At 44.7% G+C, this 21,232-nt stretch overlaps 1 pseudogene; it reads left to right on the forward strand.

The window, feature by feature from the left end:
* LOC132367589 (small ribosomal subunit protein uS14-like) overlaps positions 1-20,123 on the forward strand; it is a 33,897-nt pseudogene extending 13,774 nt beyond the window's left edge.
* Positions 20,124-21,232: the final 1,109 nt, after the last annotated feature.

The following is a 21,232-nucleotide window of genomic DNA, read 5'->3' on the forward strand; positions in this document are numbered from 1 at the left end:
CACTGTTCTGGGCGCTGGAGGACACATCAGAAAACTAAACAGACAAAAACTCTCTGTCCTCTTTAAGATTACTTTCTAGTAGAAGGAGACAGAAAATAAACATAACAAATAAGACAATCATGCACTGTATTAGAAGGTGACATGTATGGGAAGAATAAAGCAAGGAAGGGGAATCAGGAGAGAAATCAAGAAGGGGAGTGGTTATAACTTTAAATAGGCTGATCAGAGAAGGCTTTACCCCGAAAGTGACATCTGGGCAAACACGTGAAGGAGGTGAAGGAAGGGTTGGGGGCATCCATAGGGAGGAGTGTTTCAGGCAGAAGGAACAGCAGATGCAAAGCTCCTGAGGCAGGAAAATGCCAGGCCTGTTGGAGCCTCTGTGAGGAATCTGGGGTGGGAGAGCAGGAATGGTTGATTCAGAGATGGGAGTCGGAGCATAGAGAGCCATTGCAAGGACTTGGCTTTTACTCTGGGTGAATGAGGAGCCACTGGGGAATCCTGAGCTGAGAGGTGACATTATTTGACTTATATTTGCATGGGATCCCTCTGGCCGCTGCGTGGATATTAGATTGTGGGGGTAATTATCTCCACTTTTCAGACAAGGAAAATGAAGTTCAGGGAGAGAAAGCTACTTGTCTGTAGTCACATGGTTAATAGTGGTGGAGCTGAGATTTGAACATAGGTCCCTCTGATGACTTCAGTCCCTGCACTGGCAGGGCTTTTAGTACAGGCGGCATTTCCCCTGGGCTTTAAAAGCTAGGTAGACTTTGGACATGTAAAGGGAAGACTGGGACGGAGAAGGGAATAAAAGGTATTAAAAAAAAAAAAAAAAAGGTATTTTAGGCAGAAGGAAAAGAATGCAAAACAGGGAGGGTAATTATGGGTCTCTGGATTTACTGATAAAAATAGAGATATCTTTGCTTTTTTTAAAAAAAAAAAAAGAGAGAGAACGTGCTGGGGAGAAGCTGGAGCTAAGTCTGAGAAGGCCAGTTCATGAAAAAGAGCCTTGAATGCCAGGCTAAGGAGGATCAAGGAGCAGCCCCCTCCTCTTGCACCCAGAAAGCTTCCAAACTGGTGGCCTCAGTGGAGAGGGTTAGAGAGGAACGCAAAACAACAAGAAAGAAAACGGTTTCTGGTATCATATCTAACCAAGCAATTTTAACAGCTTTTGGAGGAAAAAAAAAAAACCTGCCAGATTTTGCTTGATGGTGTCTACAAGGGAATTTTGGAAACAGACAGGCTTGTGGATCAAAATATAATGCTCATCACTTAACCAGCTTTGTTTCTCAACAGCTACACTAAGTCCCTAAGCCTCTCAGCAAAAGGGAGGAAGTAACAGGCATCACTTCTCCTTGTGGAGGACAGATATCCCAGTTTGTGGGCACCTTGGGTCCCAGCTCAGACCCCAAGGGGAAAGTGGGGCCCCACTTCCTTGGCTTTGGAAGGACCCAAGAGGGCAGAGGAGCTATGGGTGGGGAGGTGTGTCTTCTTAGATCTTGTGTCTACCCTCAAGCCCCACCTTAACCCTGACACTGAGGCCTAAAGGGGAAATATTTGGAGGTCTATTAGGGGTGAGGAATGGATCTCAAAGGGTCTCAATTACCCACCACTCTCAGCTCCTTGTTTTGGGCTTCCATTTGCTTTGCTCTGGTCACCTGCCATATGACGTAACTACCACTGCAGGGCTTCACCATATGGGAACTGCTAAAAAAGCCACCCAGCCACCCCCAGCCCATCCTCAATACCCCACAACCCACCCACAAGCCTATATGTCTACCAGCCTCTACTGAAGGTCAGGAAGAACAATGGAATTGCATCCGTAAAACTGGACTCCAAATAGAACTCTTCCAAGAGTCCAAAATAAAGAAATATCAACCCTCCCCAGGAGGTCTCAGGTTTCTTGCCTTGAACACCACTTCCTTTTCCCTTCTCTGAGAAAGGAACCCCTTTGTCAGTCCTTCACCAGGGGAACCTCTGCCAATTAGGAAAAGCTCAACCCTGATCACAGGGATGGCACTAACCCAAAGTCAAGGAGATTCACAGTACACAGTAACCGTCTGGCAGTATCTCTCCCAGAGTCTGAATCTAGAATAACCATGCAGGGCCCCAGCAGAAGATAGGGTGGGCTCGGGCCCTCAGAGGATGGTCCTCATCCATGTGTTTCCACCAGTATGAGATAAAAATTCCTACTCATTCTTCCCACAGTCTTCCAAATGGTAATGCTTGGAGAACACACACACACACACACACACACACACACCATTTCCCAAAGCTAAACCATAATTCTCAAAACCAGTGTAGGCTCTAGACTACTAGAAGAAAACCATTTTTCTAAATCCACATAAGCTGCCTAGACTTCTCTGCCCACATGGAGATGCATCTTATATTATCATACAAAGCAGTATCATGTCCCCTCTTTTGCTCAAGCCAGTTGGAACTGAGTTCCTATCACTCGACACTGAAAGAGTCCTGACCAATGTACCTCACCTCTCTGTATTGTTAAGAAGCTTTTAGCTGAAAATAACAGAAATGTTATCTCACAAAACAAAAAGTGTAGAGATAGGATGGCCTTCAGGGAGGGTTCATTCAAGGGTTCAACGATGTCTTCAGGTTCTTTCAAACTTCCCATTCTGCTTAGAAATGAGATGACCATATCTGATTTCAGATATCACATCCACATGACATCAACACAAGGAAGTAGAGGGACCAGCTTTTACTACATCTCTTTCTCAGGGGTAAGACAAGGAAACCTTCTCCAGCAGGTATCTCCTGTGCTTCATTGGCCAAACCTGGATCTCATGCCTTTCCTCAACCAACAAGTTGGGACAGGGCCAACAGCAAGTGAAATGGAATTTTCCTGAGACCAACTGGGTTCATCTCTGAAGTTAGGGGTAGGTCAGAGCCCCCCAGAGGCAGATGGCTGTTGCTGTGTGTGTATGATGGGGCTTCTGTTAAGAGGGAGCAAGAGGAAAAATAGATAACTAATAAGGACCTACTGTATAGCACAGGGACGTCTACTCAATACTCTGTAATGACCTATACGGGAAAGGAATCTAAAAAAGAGTGTATATACATATATGTATAACTGATTCATTTTACTGTACAGCAGAAACTAACACAACATTGTAAATCAACTATCCTCCAATAAAAATCAAAAAAAAAAAAAAAAGAGGGAGCAAGAGGAGGCAGGGCACCGGGCAGGCAGCCACTAATGTGCGCAGCGCTACATCCAATGGCTACCCTCACTGAAGCTTCCCTTAAACTTGGGCCACAGCAAATCCTTAGGCAGGACATTTTCTCCTACTAGTTTCTGCAAGAAGTTGGACTGGAGTGAGGTGGGGCTGGAGGCAAGAGTGCCAGTTAGGAAGTCAGTCAGGCTATCAGACCAGGACCTGTGAGATGAGGAAACAGGCCAGCCCAGTAATGCCGAAGTCTGAGTCATGGGCAAGTTTTTGGTGGGAAGACTGAGGACAAGAAGGGTGTGCTCTCAGAGACGGACCCTCGGGGATTCTGCCAAAGGTGGATGGCAGGACCCTGAGCTCTTCCATGAAGGCCAGGCAAGAAGACAAGACTCTGTGAGTAAGGGGCAGAGGGAGGAGACCCCCTCCAAAGCCACCCCTTAACTTGTCCTGAATGGTGCCAGGCAGTTTGGACAGACAGGCCCCTCACCAGGCCTGCCCCTGATGGCCTCTACCCAGCAGCTCAATGGGCATTCCTTGGGGGACTGGAACAGGGAATCTGGGATTTGGTTCCTGCCGCTGGCCCTCCTCCGCCCGCACACCAACCTTCACTCTCCAAACCTTCTGTGCTCCTTCTTGCTTTCAAGCCTTTGCCTATGCCGTTCCCTCAACAGGAAGGCTTTTTCCTGCCCAGGATGCCCCACTTTATCCTTCACGTACAGTCTGTAAAGCCCCACCTGAGTGAGAGGCTCCCTCCTTTTACTCCCACACAGCAGTAGTCTGTATGCCTCACCTTGGATTGTAATTTCTATCTACATGCCAATCCGTCCATCTCCCAGAATAAGCTGTGAGCTCTTCGGGGGCAGGCCCCTGTCTTGTTCATCTTGGTGACCTCTGCAGTGCCCAGGCAGCGTGGGGTCACAATACCTATGCAGGACGCGAGAATAGGGATGATGGGAAGGAAGGAGGTTCCTGTTGCCTTCTTTAGAGCTGAGTTGTCCAATATGGTAGCCAAGTAAAATTTAAAATTTAGTTCCTCAGTTATACTAGCTGCTTTTCAAGGGCTCAATAGCCACTTGTAGCTAGTGGCTATTGATTGGACAGCGCAAATATAGAACATTTCCATAAATACAGAAAGTTCTAGTGGACAGCACTGTTCTAAGAGATTCAAACTATTGCTGCAGCTCTAAAAGGAGCAGATCATCTGCTACAGACTCCTTTCTCCTCCAATCCGGCACTCAGCACAAAGCCAGATACCTCTTCCTTTCTCCTCTCTCTCCTTCCTCTCCACCTATCTTCCTCCACCCCATCTTCTTGTCTTCCCACAGGGCCAGAAGAATAATTCACAGTGGTTTCAGAGTTCTCAGAGCCTTTTTATAGTCTGTGTATCTCTGACCCTTCACTACAGTCCTGGAAGGTAAGCAGGATAGAGATTATAATTTTCATTTTACAAGTAAGGAAGCCAAAGCTCTCAGAGGTGAAGACTCTTGCCCAAGGTCACCCAGCTGGCGAATGCTGGTGTCTGGATCAGACCTCAGAGTAGACTCTGGCCCCTTCTTTTCCACCAGTGTCATATCATCTCTCACTAAGGAGTCGTCTAATCCAGCCTTCTGTATGATGCACTTATCCATTCAACAACATTCCTCCCAAGTGTTTATCCAGCTTCTGCTTAAGTGCTCCCTATGATGTGAACCTCACTATCAGTTCCTTAAGCTGTGTTTAGATAGCTCTGCTAGAAAACTCCTGCTTATGCTGAGTCGAAATCAACCTTCTTGTAACTTTTCTATCCTGAGACCTCAGAAATCATGTGATACAGCCACTAAAATGCCTTCTGCAACACCACTGCCAGTTAGCTTGCAGCCCCTGCTCACACACCTCCAGTTTGGGGGAGCTCAACACCACTCAAGGAAGCCCCTTCCTTCTTTGGCCATTTAAAAACCAACCTCAATCCTGAAACTCCTCCCCACTGGCTTTGTCCTCTGGGTCTCCCAAGACTCTATCTGCTCTCTCTCTACCCAGGGCAGCCCCTCAGAGACAATGACCATGCCCCCTACTTTGCTTTTGTCCTGACTGCAGACTAAACAAATCATCAGAGAAAGGATGCTCTGTTCTATTAGCACATGACCTCTTCTGGCTTCCCTTTCCCATTAGCACATGAACCCCCTTATTCCATGGACCCCATGGGAAGCCAAGGTCGTGTCAATAATAATAACTACTGCCATTTATTATGTGTTCACCATGCCAGGCAATTTGAAAAGTGCTCTGCCTGTATTTCATCTCCAAAACCCTGCAAGGTGGTCATTATTTATTCCCATTTCACAGATGAAGTGACTGCCTGTATACATGTCTGTCACCCCAGGTGAGAGGACAATTGCAGGAACCTAAAGGATGGATGGGACCTGGGATGACCCAGGTTTGGGTCTGGGTCAGTCCCAGGGCCCCAGGCCCCAAGGAGGGTGGAGGAGTACAGAGGTTATGTGCACAGGCTGTAGGGGCAAAAGATCTGGGTTTAAATCACAGCTGCTTACCAGCCGTGTGCCCTTGAGCAAGGTCACTTCACCTCTCTGAACCTCCATTTCTTCATGTGTAAAAGGGAGCTAGTAGTACAGGGCACGGAGCCCAAGGATTGCAAAGAAGAAACAATGAATGCTTAGCACTGTGCATGGCACCTAGCAAGTTCTCAGCAGTGGGAGATAATACCAATATTATCAATATTATTACAGAGAGACCATACCCAGGGTCAAGGCAAATGTATTTACAGTATTACCATCCCAAACTGAGCCTGGTCAGACCTAGTGGATTTCTGTACCCCCTGGCTCCCAGAAAATGGCTGGTATCTGAGATGAGTTCAAATGTGCTAATGGGGCTGCGGTGTGGGGAGGTGTGAGGGGCCTGGGCTGCTCCTGTGGTGAGCCAAGCAGTACCCATACTTCTCTATAGAAAAGACAGAGGGGAATGCACAGGAAATAAAGGCTAAGGGAACTAAGAGATGGCAAGAAAAGAGACTAAAATTGAGGTCACCTCACTTGCAAAGCAAACACAACTTTGAACAAGTTATCTTCCTCTCTGAGCCTCCATGTACAACTCTGTCAAATGCGGTAATAACACCACCCTTGCTGCCTTGGGGTCAGGATGAAGGAGGTGCTGTACACGGAAGCCCCTAGGCAGGGTGTAGCCCACAGCAGCACTTGGTGAGGGTCTGCTCCTGAAGCATCGCTGAGCAGCTCTCGTGGTGAGCTTTGGCCATCATCGCAGTTGACAAAAACGTAATAATAATAATACCTATTTCCTGAACTCCTGCTCTGGGCCAATACTCACAGCAACCTTTGAGGAAGGTGTCATTATCCCCATTTACTGATGAAACTGACAGTTCAGCAGTGAACAGGGGTGACACGCCCCAGGTCACTCAGTTAGTAAGCCAAGATGCCGGGACTGGCACCCAGGACTGGCTGAAGCCAAATTTTGTTCCTTGATACCAGGCTGTGGAAGCCCTGTGAATCAGGCCCAAGGTGTGGAAGCCTTTTGGTTGATCTTCCAGCCCAGTAGAGGGACCACCACCACAGACCTGGACCACAACCACTGTGCATGATGGAGGGGCACTGGACAAACGTCCAGAGCCCTGAGTTCCGGCCCCTCTGCGCTGCAAAAACAAATGCATGGTCTTACTCCTTGCCCTCAGCCTCAGTTTCTCCATCTGGGTGCCAGAAGTCAGACTCTTGGGGTTTTCCAACTAACTCTCTGAGATTGTGCAGACAGTGGCAGGAAGGAGGAAAGCTGCCCTAAATGGAAACACTGCACTGTGTTCCTCCATCCCTTAATAACCACTAATTAGTTAATCCCCACAGCAGCAGGGTGTTAACAGGTTTTTTTTTTTAACATCTTTATTGGAGTATATTGCTTTACAGTGGTGTGTTAGTTTCTGCTTTATAACAAAGTGAGTCAGCTATACATATACATATATCCCCATATCCCCTCCCTCTTGCATCTCCCTCCCACCCTGCCTATCCCACCCCTCTAGGTGGTCACAAAGCACCCAGCTGATCTCCCTGTGCTATGCGGCTGCTTCCCACTAGCTATCGATTTTACATTTGGTAGTGTATATATGTCCATGCCACTCTCTCACTTCGTCCCAGCTTACCCTTCCCCCTCCCCGTGTCCTCAAGTCCACTCTCTACGTCTGCATCTTTATTCCTCCTGTCCTGCCCCTAGGTTCTTTAGAACTATTTTTTTTTTTTTTTTAGATTTCATATATATGTGTTAGCATGTGGTATTTGTTTTTCTCTTTCTGACTTACTTCACTCTGTATGACAGACTCTAGGTCCATCCACCTCACTACAGATAACTCAATTTCGTTTCTTTTTACAGCTGAGTAATATTCCATTGTATATATGTGCCGCATCTTCTTTATCCATTCATCTGTTAATGGACACTTAGGTTGCTTCCATGTCCTGGCTATTGTAAATAGAGCTGCAATGAACATTGTGGTACATGACTCTTTTTGAATTATGGTTTTCTCAGGGTATATGCCCAGTAGTGGGATTGCTGGGTTGTATGGTAGTTCTGTTTTTAGTTTTTTAAGGAACCTCCATACTGTTCTCCATAGTGGCTCTATCAGTTTACATTCCCACCAACAGTGCAAGAGGGTTCTCTTTTCTCCACACCCTCGCCAGCATTTATTGTTTGTAGATTTTGTAATCAGGTATTATTATCCCCAGTTTACAAGCAGGAGGTTGAATGAGAGAGGGATTGGCACCAGGCTCAGGGCAGGGATGGGATCAGTGAAAATGCTACAGATTGCTTCAGAAATGGGGGAGAGCTCAGTAGAGGGATGAGGGAGGCCTCAAGGGGGAGAAACCACATAGGAATGTATTTCTCAACCTCAGGGAGTTGAAGTCCCTTTGAAAGCATCTGAGCCAGTTCTCTCTGTGCACAGATGGGCAGATGGAGGCCCAGAGAGGGAGAGAGACTGGTCCAAGGTCACACAGCCAGAATCACAGACCAGGAGCACACAATGCCACAGGTTCTCAGCTGAGGCTGCTCTGATGGGGGCTGGGGAGTAGGGGATGGCTCTGAAGAGCTGGGCTCCCTCTGTGGCCTTCCTTGAATTCCTAGAGAAAGCAGTAAGCCCCCGGGGATTATGTCCGTACTAATGGCCTGTGACAAAGACAGTAGGATAAGCAGCTTGCTCTGCAGACTAAACAAGGTGCAAGAAGCCAAGTCAAACAAAAGCTGAGGTTTTGTGTTGGCCTGGCTGGTGGGCTAGAAGCAGCCTAGACTCTCGGGGGGTCAGGCCTTGTGCCACTGCCCAGAATCTCCTCTGGTGGCCTTTTCCCCCTTTGCCACTGAGGGCTGGACAGAAGTATGTCCACAACACATGACTGCCCCTGTTTGTAGCATAGAATGTGCTTTTATGACATTGCCCCCAAGATGAGGAAACTGAGGGTCAGAGAGAGGAAGGAAGATAGTGTCCCGAGGCACATAGCAAGTCAGGCAGAAGGTTGGGACCCAAGACCTCCTGACTCCCCGCGCCATCATGGCCTCCCAAATTCTTCCTTTAATTAGTGCTCAGTGACAAATGAACACTGGAACAGAGGGAAATGCAATTTTCTAATTTTTATCCAAAGTGTTGCCCTATGTGATATCTCATTAGAGTCCACAGCACAGGCTTCAAGGGCAGAGAAGCCTGGATTCAAGTCCTGCTTCCACATTTTTCTAGCCCCATGGCTTCGGCAAATTACTTCACCACTCTGAGCCTCAGTTTGCTCTGGAAAACAGGAGAAACAACAGTACCTCCCTCACAGAGTTGTTGGGATGATTAAATGAATTAATGGATGTCAAGTGTTTTGCTCTGTGCTTAGCATACAGTAAGCACCTAATTACTGCTATTGCTATTAGCAACTCTTGCACCGACCTGCTGGATGGCCCGAGGCAGGGCCCTCACCCTCAGCCTCCATACTCCTCTCTCTCAAATGAGCTGTCACAAAGATTTCTTCTCACTCCAGGGCTCTGTGGTCTCTACCACCAGCCTTTCCAACCCAAATGAAACCGTAGACTCCAGAGGCAGTGAAGTGGGCTGGGAGCCTCTGTCACCTTCTAGGCCAGGCTGCTTGCCCTGCCCCCAGCTCCACACACCTGCTCCAGGATGTTCTGGGTGTGAGTCCCCTCAGCAGGCAGTCTGTCCCTCCCCAGAGCTGGTGTTGAGTCAATTCTGTGCTGTTCCAACGGTTTGCACGTGATGGCCAATCAGGAGACCATAGGCCTTGAAAAGCTGGGGAGAACTTGGAGATTAGAGCTGAGGAAGAGGGTCAGGAAGATTTGGGGGCTAGCTGGGAGAGCATCATGTCCCTCTGCCCTGGCAGTGCTGTCCTTATGGTCTAGGGAGTCAAATCCTCCCTGCCTTGTTTCTGGTAAAAATAGCTAAAGACGCTCCTACCTCCAGGGACTCAGAAGTCGGTCTCTATCGACTCCCTCAGCAAGGGTCAAAGGGACCCTCTCCACAGTCCTAATTGTGCAGGGATTGTTCTAGTTGTTTCTGAACGCAGCTTCCTTTCTACATTCTAGAACTCACTTCTGCAAAATGAGAATGGTTTGACTCCAGGCCTGGGGCCATTTCTCACTCCTTCCCTCCTGGTTCCCAACAGGAACAAGAAGAGATCTGCCTCATGAGGATTAAGGTGATATGTTCTCTAGCAGGTAGGGAGGTGGCGTGAGGAGATTACCTACCTCCCCCGACTTACCTGTCTGTGTGTCAAGTTTAAGCCCCTGGAGGGTTTCTGTAACACTGTTAGGAATCTTAAAAAGTAGAGACCCTGTTTGTGGGATTACAGGGTGTGGAGGCATTCTCACCTTTTACACTGAGGCTTCAGACTGGCTACCAACCCCACTCAGTCCTGCCAGTTGCTGAGCCCTGCTTTGCACAGAAGCGATTTATTCCAGTCTGTTAAAAATGAGTCACATCCCAGGAGCCCCTTATCTTTGGGACACATTCTGCCATTAACCAGTTTGGAGTCAAAGTAATGTTTCCAGACATAAATGTAGTTGGGAAAGTGCTGGGCTGCGTTAAAGGCTCTGCTCCTCTAGGTGCTTCTGTGTGACCTTAGGCAGGTCATTTTCCCTCTGAGCTTCCATTTCTTAACCTGTTTCCAAAACATAACAACCTCCAGCCACATCTGTTGTTCATGATTAGATGAAAGAGCTTTCTGAAATGTATATTGTGGCATAAATTTGACATTTATCATTGTCAGATCTTATAATAGTTATTTGACTCTTTATGTATATGTATAACTTTGATAAAAATAAAAACTTTTTTAAATGATGTGTTGATAGCTGTTTTACAGTTTAGTTGAAATATTTGGGAATCATTAGAGAAAAGTACATAGAAAACTAATCAAAGAAATTATTAACTCCAGGAAAAACAAAAATAAGTACAAAGAAGAGAAACACAGTATTTTACTTGGCTTAGCATTAAACAACATTTACATAGTTATATCAATACTTGTGAAAACACTGAATACTGACTGAACCAAACATTGTGATAGTATATATAGTAAGAGGATAAAGACAGGGACATTTAGAGAAGGTTAGTTACGAGGGCTACACCCTCTTCCTTAAAATAGGAAATCAATAGATAATGTCTAAAATTGATAAATCAAGAAATAACAGTATAAGCATATCAACTGGAAATGCAGATATAAGTAGCAGAAGAAACAGCTAATGGAGTGTAAAGTGATTGGAGGGGGGCAGCCCTGGGGAATTAGAAAGGATGAGGAAGAGAGTTTTCATTATAATAAGACTTTAGTATTATTTTACTTTTCAAGTTATATGCATATATTCTTAGATTAAAATTAAAATTAATTAAAAAAATAAAAATAGAGGAAAGTGACAGCTACAAGGAGGTTAATTTTGGTTCCAGATAAGGAAGAACTTCCTAATATCTAGAGCTATCCAAAAATGGAACCTCTGCAGATAGTGAATTCCCTGTCATCAGAAGTTTTTAAACAGAAACTATATGTCCATCTGTCAGAAACAAGGTAGAGAGTTCTAGCTTTGGCTGGGCTTTGCTAAGTAAGCTTAGGGATCACTTTCAATTCTAAGATTCCTTCTAATTCTATGCATCTGTGGAAGCTGGGATGTTCTTGTCATTTATCTCATAACTAATTCATTTATCTGTGCATTTAATAAGCATTTGCTTAGTACCTATTTTGTTTCTGGTGCTGCACCAGGTCCTGGGTTGAGGATAGAGGAACCAAGATAGATATGACATAGTGGCTGCCAACAAGAATCACTGAAAGTCAGTCCTGGAAAGTTCCTCAGCATTTGTCTGATCCAACCCCTCATTATACAGAGAAGGAAACTGAGGCCCAGAGAGAGGGAGACACTTGCACAATATCACACAGCATTAGTGGCAGAGTCAGGCTCACATCTAGACCTCTTGATTCCTGTGCTAGTAATCTTTTCCTCACAATCCTGCTTCTGAAGAGCACTTCTTCAAAAATAGTTCTAACAAAAATGAAGTTGATTCTTCCTGGTATTTTACTAATCTCATTCATGTAGACACATCATCATTGTGCAATGAATCTTATTATTATTTTAATTATAGCAAGGTTTGACTTCCTGGATATCTGCTTCAGAAAGGCATGCAGTGAGCTTTCTGGAGACACCCAGTAAAAGTTCACTGAACCCAAACCTCCAAGTCATTCACCAGAGAGATCTAAAACAACAGAAATAAAACTAACTGACATTGCTTTGTCTCACCACCTTGTGACATGCGTGAGAATTCTTAGGTAGAGAGTTACCGCCTGTGTCATGGGTAAAATCCCAAATCATTTTGTGGAGTTTGTTATTATTCCAACAGCTATGAGAGCCAACATTTGCATGTACCAACATCTCCTTGCAGTATCACTTCCTGGATCCTTTTTGCTCGATTTAGTAGTCCTGTCTTTGCCACTTTGAAAAAAGTCCCACATCTCACTGAATTTCCGTTTTCCCTATCTGTTTTGTTTGTTTGTTTGTTTGGGTTTTGTTTGTTTGTTTTAGTAATAGTCACCATGGGTATTAGACAAGATTAGTGGTTCTCAACCAGGGACAATTTTGTCCCAGCCCCTAGTGGACATCTGGTAATGTCTGGAGACATTTTTGGTTGCCACAACTGGGGTGGAGTGATACCGGCATCTAGTGAGGTAGAGTCCAGGGCTGCTGCTAAACATCCTATACTGCACAGAGCAGCCCCTCCCAACACAATGATCTGGTCCAAAGTGCCAGTACTGCTGCTGTTGAGAAACCCTGGTTAGACTCTTTGGCTGCAAGGGACAGAAACCCAAGTCCAACTTGCTTTAGTAAAAGAAGAAAAAGGAAAAAAACAAAAACAAAAACAGGGTGGTTATTGGAAGAATATTATCATTGTTTTTAAAAAAAGAAAAGAGCTAAAAAAAACTTCAAGATGGATACACCTTGGAGATTAGCGTAATTCAGCTCCCATCTGGACTACCTCTCCTGTCTGTCTTCCTTTTGTTCTCATTCTTTCCATGTGACACAGGCCTAGCCACCCTAGTTTTGAGCTCATATCCTCGCAGCCTCACAACCAGAAAGGAAAAGGTCCTTTTCTTTCCTAGATCCACTGTCACAAATCCCAGAAAAGGATTCTGATTGGTCAAGCTTGGGTCACATCCTCATCACTTGAACCAATGACTAAGGCCAGAGAGGGTGAAGTACTATATACAATGATTGACCTAGCCTGGGCCAGTGCCTACCCCTGTGGCCAGAGGGATGAAATCTGTTTACTGAAGTGGAGGAGGTAGGCTCTAGATAGAGAAAAACAATAGCCACTACAGCATGGAATAATAAAGAGGGTGCTGGACTAAGAGTCAAACATCTGGATGCTATTCTTGGCTTGTCTCTAACTTGCTGTATGATCTTGGACAAGTCCCTTTCCCTCTCTGGGCCCCAGTTTCTTACCTGTACAATGAAAAAATGGACCAGAAGTCAAAGATATCTCCCACCTCTAACATTTGATAACTTTTGATTGGTTAAGTATTGTTCATGTTCCCAACTATGCTGACATTTGAAAATACTTGCTAAACCCACCTAGCTTTTAGATTGCTGGTTCCAGGATACAATATAGTCTAGAAATATCTAATTTTTTTTCAAATTTAGTTTAGTTATCTGGTCTTTTCCAACTTCTTAATGATAATGAAAACAGCATCAACTAAAATGCTTTAGCACCTATTCATATTTTCAAAATGGTCTGTGTACTTCTCAATTCTTTCATAATATTCAACCCTTATAGGAAAAATTTGTAGACCCACAAGAACCACTTACACATTGTTTTTTCTTTTAAAAGAATTACTAGTGATTAAGAAAGATTAAATATATGAATAAAATCTACTTTCAACTTGGTATATGAATTTTATGTTAATCCTTATTTTGAAATGCATGTAGTCAAAAGAAATAGATGGTGTTGGGAAATCTCCAACAATATGGAAGATAAGGCAAAGATTTCAATATCACCAACCACTCATTCATTCAACAAATAGTTTCTGAGTACCTACTATGTTCCGGACACTATTCAATGATCTGCCCCTGTGTAACTTACATTCTAATGGATGCAGCTACATTTTAGTAATTGAAGAAGGATTTTTTGAATTCTAGCCCATCATCAACGAGGTGAAGTCCATACCTCTCAGCCCCTTGCCAACCCCACCAGCTCCAAGAGAACTCCCACTCACATCCTACACCTCACCAAACAGAACTTCCAGGTTGCTATCTTTGAAATTCACCAGTTCCAGGACTTCCCTGGTGGTGCAGTAGTTAAGAATCCACCTGCCAATGCAGGGGACACGGGTTCAATCCCTGGCCCAGGAAGATCCCACATACCGTGGAGCAACTAAGCCCATGCGCCACAACTACTGAGCCTACGCTCTAGAGCCCGCGAGCCACAACTACTGAAGCCTGCGTGCCTAGAGCCCGTGCTCCGCAACAAGAGAAGCCACCACAATGAGAAGTTCGCGCACCGCAACGAAGAGTAGCCCCCACTTGCTGCAACTAGAGAAAGCCCATGCACAGCAACAAAGACCCAATGCAGCCAAAAATAAAAATTAATTAATTAATTTTTAAAAATTTTAAAAAAAGAGTAGCCCCCACTTGCCATAACAAGAGAAAGCCCATGCTCAGCAACGAAGACCCAGCAAAGCCAAAATAAACCTCACCAGTTCCCACACACCTCTTCTACTTGGAACCCTTTTGCCTTCTCCACATTAGTATCACTGCCTCTAGGAAACCTCCTTGCATGGTTCTTTCTTCCTACCCCCCAGATTTAGTCCTGCCCTATTCTGTGCCCCCCAAACCTCATACACATGTCTATCACTTAACACCTCTCATTTTATGTCAGAATTATTTTTTATGTCTTTGCTTCTCTCACTGGAATACAGAGTTCTCTAGGGAAAGGAAAGGTTCTTATTTACCTGAGGACTTTTGGGGCTTGACAATCCACACACACACACACACACGCACACACACACGTGCACACGCATGTGCCTCAGACCTGCTCTTCCTCCTCTACTCCCCTTCTCAGTGAGTGACACCCCCATCCTCCCTGTTATTCAGGCTAGAAACCTGGGCATCATCCTCAATGAATCCCTTTCTCTAACCTCCCACATCCAACCAAGGTTCATCATGTTTACCTACCTCCTTACATACCCTCACCTCTGGATGAATCAGTTACTTCCCTTGGCCTAGATCAAACTTGCCCTATCCCTCATAGCCTGGGTAGCTTGTTATTCAGGGTTCACTTTAACCTTGACCTCCTCTAGGAAGCCTACATTAATTCTTGTCCCTCCAGGCTGGGCTGAGCGTCTGTTCTCTGGGTAGTTTAGGTCTCCCGTGCTTCCTAGTTTATATGGCAATTCTTCTTCTCTCCTAGTAGACTATACACTCCAAGAGGGTGGGTTATTGTTTATGACTGCATCCCCAGCTTCTAGCCTATTTCCTGAGATGTGATAAGTTACCACTAATGACTTTTTAAATAAATGCAGGAACAAACTCATTTGGAGTCAGAAAGTCTGGATTCCACTCAGATCTGCCATTAACTAGTTGGGTCACTATGCACTTAACTTCACTGAGCCTCAATGTTCTCATCTGTGAAATGGCCATAATAATTCCGCCCAGTCTACCTCCAGGGTTGAATGCAAAAAGCATATGAGATAATAAATGTGAAAGCTATTTATAACCTCTGGGTTGTTTTACACATGTAAGGAGTTACTTCTAAATGTTTTGGGTTGTGTTTGGTTTTGGTTTTTGTTTTTATATTTTCTCTGATTATTTTAAATATAATTAGGTATTGCTCCTACTTGTGAATTTCCTGTAGGGGCAGAATCCAAGAACTATGTTGCTGCTACTCATCTCTGAGAAGATTAGAAGTGTTTTGATTTTTTAAAATGTTTAAGAGAATATTTTTGATACAAATTGTACTAGAGGCACTATTGGAAATAATCTAAATTTCACTTAAGCAACTAATACCAAATTGATACAAATTAAACAAATTAACTCTTTATAAGTATTGATATAAAGGGAAAGAACTGACAATTTAGAACAGAATAGGAAAAGAAAATATACAAAGCAAACTTAACTTCAGTTTTACACTTATTAAATTAGCAAAAAACTTTTTTTTTAAAATAGCCTTTGCTCTTCTCATTTGGTTGATCTTAATTTATTTATTTATTTTTAATAAATTTATTTATTTTATTTATTTATTTTTGGCTGTGTTGAGTCTTCGTTGCTGTGCGCGGGCTTTCTCTAGTTGTGACAAGAGGGGGCTACACTTCGTTGCGGTGCGCGGGCTTCTCATTGCTTCTCTTGTTGCAGAGCATGGGCTCTAGGTGCGTGGGCTTCAGTAGTTGTGGCACATGGGCTCAGTAGTTGTGGCTCGCGGGCTCTAGAGTGCAGGCTCAGTAGCTGTGTTGCAAGGGCTTAGTTGCTCCGCGGCATGTGGGATCTTCCCAGACCAGGGCTCAAACTCATGTCCCCTGCATTGGCAGGCGGATTCTTAACCACTGAGCCACCAGGGAAGTCCCACAAAAAACATTTTTAAATGATAAGTCTCAATGCACATACACTGCTGTTGGAATGTAAATTGCTCAGTTCTCTGAAAAGCAAATTGATAAAATATATCGAGAGCCAAAAAATAATTCTACTCTTGGAAAGCTATCTTAAGGGAAGAATTTAACAGAATAAAAAAGTTTTGTGCACTAAAACATATAGATTACTCATAAATAATAAATAAATAATCAAAAAGTGCCAGCAACTACGACAATGGAGAAATGGTTTGGTAAAGCATGCTGCATCCACGGGATGAAGTATTTTATACAATTAAAAGCAATCATTATGGATGCATGGCCAGGGTGCTCTTAGTCCTGCCCACAAAACTCCTGTGAGTCCTGTTGGATGGTTTCTTCATGATCAGGGGAGGGCCAAACTCTCAGAACAGATCCTTGCTCAAGTCTTCAAGCACTCAAGGCCAAGTTCTCCAAGATGTTCCCAATGAAAGTGTTCAGCTTAAGCCATAGCCTACAATATAGTGGCAGTGGATTTGCAGGAGGTGGCAATGGGCACACTAACATTTCAGTAGCTTGGTAACTTACTGTTGACTCTGCTCACAATGAGGCTGTTCACATTCTGCTGGCCTTGAAGGAGACTATGGACACCTGGAGCAAGGTTGTGTCTCCTGCAGCCAGCTCCTAACCAAAATTAAGAGGATGGCCAGGGACTTCCCTGGTGGCACAGTGGTTAAGAATCCGCCTGCCAATGCAGGGGACATGGGTTCGATCCCTGGTCCGGGAAGATCCCACATGCCGTGGAGCAACTAAGCCCACGCACCACAACTACTGAGCCTGCACTCTAGAGCCTGCGAGCCACAACTACTGAAGCTCGTGCGCTGCAACTACTGAGCCCACGCGCCACGACTACTGAAGCCTGCGCGCTCTAGGGCGCACGTGCCGCAACTACTGAGCCCACGTGCTGCAACTACTGAAGTCCATGTGCCTAGAGCCTGTGCTCCCCAACAAGACAAACCACTGCAATAAGAAGCCCGCACACCGCAATGAAGAGTAGCCCCCGCTTGCTGCAACTAGAGAAAGCCTGCGCGCAGCAACGAAGACCTGATGCAGCCAAAAAAAAAAAGAGGATGGCCAGACTCCCTGGGGAGAAGGAGTCAAGTGCATTCAAAAAGGCAGGGGGGGTGCTTCCCTGGTGGCGCAGTGGTTGAGAGTCTGCCTGCCAATGCAGGAGACACGGGTTCGAGCCCTGGTCTGGGAAGGTCCCACATGCCGCGGAGCAACTAGGCCCGTGAGCCACAATTACTGAGCCTGCGCGTCCGGAGCCTGTGCTCCGCAACAAGAGAGGCCGCGATAGTGAGAGGCCCGCGCACCGCGATGAAGAGTGGCCCCCGCTTGCCGCAACTAGAGAAAGCCCTCGCACAGAAACAAAGACCCAACACAGCCAAAAAAATAACTAAATTAATTAATTAAAAAAAAAAAAAAAAAAAGGCAGGGGGGGCTCTGACTCTGGGCTCCCTGTAATTGTAAGAGGGTCCCATGAACTGTGCCTCATGGTATTCATGTGCTTGTGTAGTACCCTCTTCTTGAACCTGGACTGGTCCTGGTACTCAACTGTAACTAGAGAACACAGCAGAAGTGAAGCTGCATGCCTTCTGAAGCTAGGTCAGGAAAAGCTTTCAAGCTTTTGTCTGGAACACTCTCTGAAAGCCATGGGCCTCGTGACTGCCATCCTAGAGAAGCCACTTTTAGGCACTCTGGTTGACAATACCAGCAAAGCGCAGCCTTTCAGCCATTCCCAGTAAGGCACCACACGTCCTCCAGACCAGCCCATCCATGAGCTGAATCCCCCCCAGGTGACTTCAGTCGGTATTGTATGGAGCAGACGAACCAATCAGCTAATCTTGGACCAAATTCCTGACCCATGAAATTATGGGACATTATTAAATGGTTGTTGTTTAAGCCACTAAGTTCTAGGGTAATTAATACACAATAGTACATAAGCAGCACATCACCTTTGGAGGATGCTTGAGAATAAACTCATAATTCCAGAAATAGGTAACGATAAAGAATCAAGTATTTATCTTGCCTTCCCTTTATGAACTGTACTTCAGAGTAACCAAACAGTTGATGAGATCAAGCTCTTCTTTATAAATAATTATAGCTAATAAATGATGAGGGAATATCAGAATTAGAATATCACCATTTGAAATCCCTGATGAAATAATAACGATCATCAATAACTGCAAAAATCATTAGGCAAAACCCCAGCGAGGAATGGTATAACAGGTTAGGCTGAAAACACCTCAACCCAACGATCAATATCTTCTTAATAAGCTATGAAGAGAGAAAACCAGACTTTACGTGCCTCCTGATATGAGGCAACAAGAAGTATATGGCACCAACTCTGAAGCTTTCTTGTCCCCAAATCAAATCTGAGCCTGATAACACTTCTAGATTTCATCCCAAGGACCAGAGGAACATGTTACATGATCCCCTGGGGGTGTAATCCACAAAATCAAAAACATGGAAAACTCTACGGGACAAACAACCAAATTTCTTCAAAATATCTATTTTTTTTAAATAGAGGAAGAAGGGGACCCTATTGATTAAAAGAAACTTAGGAGATATATCAACCAAATCCAAATGTGTAGACTATCTCTGGATTCTGATATATATATATACATATATATATATATTTGAACATTTAATACATTTGAAATATATATATTACTGTATATATATATATGATAACTGACTGGATATTAGATGATATTAAGAAATCATTTTTAATTTTTAGGTGTGATAGGTTACTATAATTTTTTTAAAAGCCTTTATCTTTTAGAGATAAAAGATACATGTATTCCAATGCATATGGGATTTTTCTTCAAAAGAATCCAGTGGCAAGGGGGTAGGAGTGAACAGGGTATAAATGAAGCAAGACTGGCCATATATTGATATTTTAAAGTTAGGTGATGGGGATATGGAGATTTAATATACTAATATCTTTAGTTTTATATATAATTTAAATTTTCGTCTAAAAAAACTTTAAAACAAATAGTTCTAGCCAAAAACAGTGTTTCCAGTGATGCATCTCTGAGTGGTTTGAGAGCAAGAGAGACAGTCTTTACCTCCTCCCTCTCGCCAAATCCCCCTGCACTTACAGGACTAGAAACCTAAAGAGGCATCTGAAGTCACATTTTAAGGAAGCATAATGGAAGGGAGTTTGGAGAGGGAATGAAATCATTAAGGAGGATTATACTGTCACCACTCGACACAATGGGGATTGCTGCTTTTAACTGCTTTAAACAAGTCTTACTTCATACCAGAGCTTCGACTCAAGAAGGCGTCACCATGGGAAGTGGATCCTGCCCAGGAGATCAAATCTTTCTTCCTGGCTGAGTCTTTGAGTGCATGCTCCTGCCCTCCACAGCAAGAGAATAGAGGGGATTCTTAGAATGCACTTGAAATTCTCTTTTCCTCTTCATGGTGTCCTTGCAGCCAGGGGTCTTGGAAAGCTCAGGAATGAAGGTGCCTCGGATAAAGTGGCCTTCCTGACTCTGAGGGGCTGGGGGACCAGGTCAAGTTTCTGCCTTTCTGGGGGTCTCTACTTCTTGCACATTCAATGAGACGTAGTACAGCATAGAGTCAGCCAGCCTCTGGACACAGTTGGTTCTGCAAGTCACCAGCTGTGCAACATTCACCTCATTGCATCCCTGAAAGCAAGATACGGCACCATTAGCTCTACTAGAGCCATCCACAAAAATTCAGCCAGAGTTCTAACTCTTACTGCATCTTCTCAAACTGGCACCATCTGATCAGGAAATACAACCTAAATGTGTGCCATCAGTGTTTCCATCAGTCCATGAAGGATACAGGCTTCATCAAGTTGGACTAAGTGATCTTCCGTGAATGGATTATGTAAGACATCTACCTGACAAAACAATGCTAGCTCTTTGTACAAAGAAAAAAAGTCTTAATCTTAAAAAACCAAAAAAAAGTAGGGATGATAACTTCCAGCTCACATTGTTGTTGGAAGGATAAAATCAGGTAATGTATGTGAAGCGCTCAGCATGGATCCTAGCATTGAGTCAGCTCTCAATAAAAGGATATTACTATTATTTATTTCTCCATAAAATGTGGATTGGATCGAATTAAGCTTCCTCCTAATTCCAGTGTTTGAGGATTCATTCATTTATGCAACAAGCATTTATTGCCAAGCCCTACACCAGGTGCTGGTGCTATAAAGTGGAGACACCTGACATGGGTGTTGGAGGCTAAAGTCAGCATATAAGGCAAAAACTCTGCATACTCAAAATTATTCTTGAAAACTCTTCCACCATCAACCGACCTCCCAAGCATCTGCTCCCCCATTCAGAGGTGCTGCTGGTGGGAGGAGCAGCATGGAGTGATGGTGGCTGAGGGATCTTTCAGGACATGGCATCTTGTCTCCTCCCAGGCCCCAGAACATGAAAGCCTTAAACTTTCCTCCATTCAGAGCAAAGCTGTGTTCCCTCCTTTGCTTTTGAGCCTTCAGCCCCAGTGCTGGATGAGAAAATGGAGGGCAGCCTCAGGGGTCACCTTCCATCAAGCTCAGGGTCGTTGTGAGATGGTCATCGCCCAGTTGACCAGAAGCATGCTGTTCCACTGAAATGTATCAAGCACCTTCCATGAGCAAGGTGTGCTGAGCATTGGCAAGAGTGGAGTAAGCCGAAGGTGGCCCCCCCAGGACTGTACAGATGCAGACCCTAGCCACAGTAAAGCAGGGTCAATAGGGCCACAGGAAGGCCCAGAGATGGGCTATGGGGGCCTAGGGGACAGAAAGAGTTACCTCACCTTCCTGGGTGGTGATACTGAACCCGACCCTTGGAGAACAGAGAAGACCTGGGCGCAAAACACTGGGGAAAGGGTGCCCTGGGATGAGGAGACAGCAAGAGGCAAAGTTGGAGGCAGGGTTGATGGGCTGTGTCTGAGGAACAGCATGTGGACCATACGTTCGGTTGAAGA

This window comes from Balaenoptera ricei, chromosome 6 (assembly GCF_028023285.1).
Source record: "Balaenoptera ricei isolate mBalRic1 chromosome 6, mBalRic1.hap2, whole genome shotgun sequence".
NCBI classification, from domain to species: domain Eukaryota; kingdom Metazoa; phylum Chordata; class Mammalia; order Artiodactyla; family Balaenopteridae; genus Balaenoptera; species Balaenoptera ricei.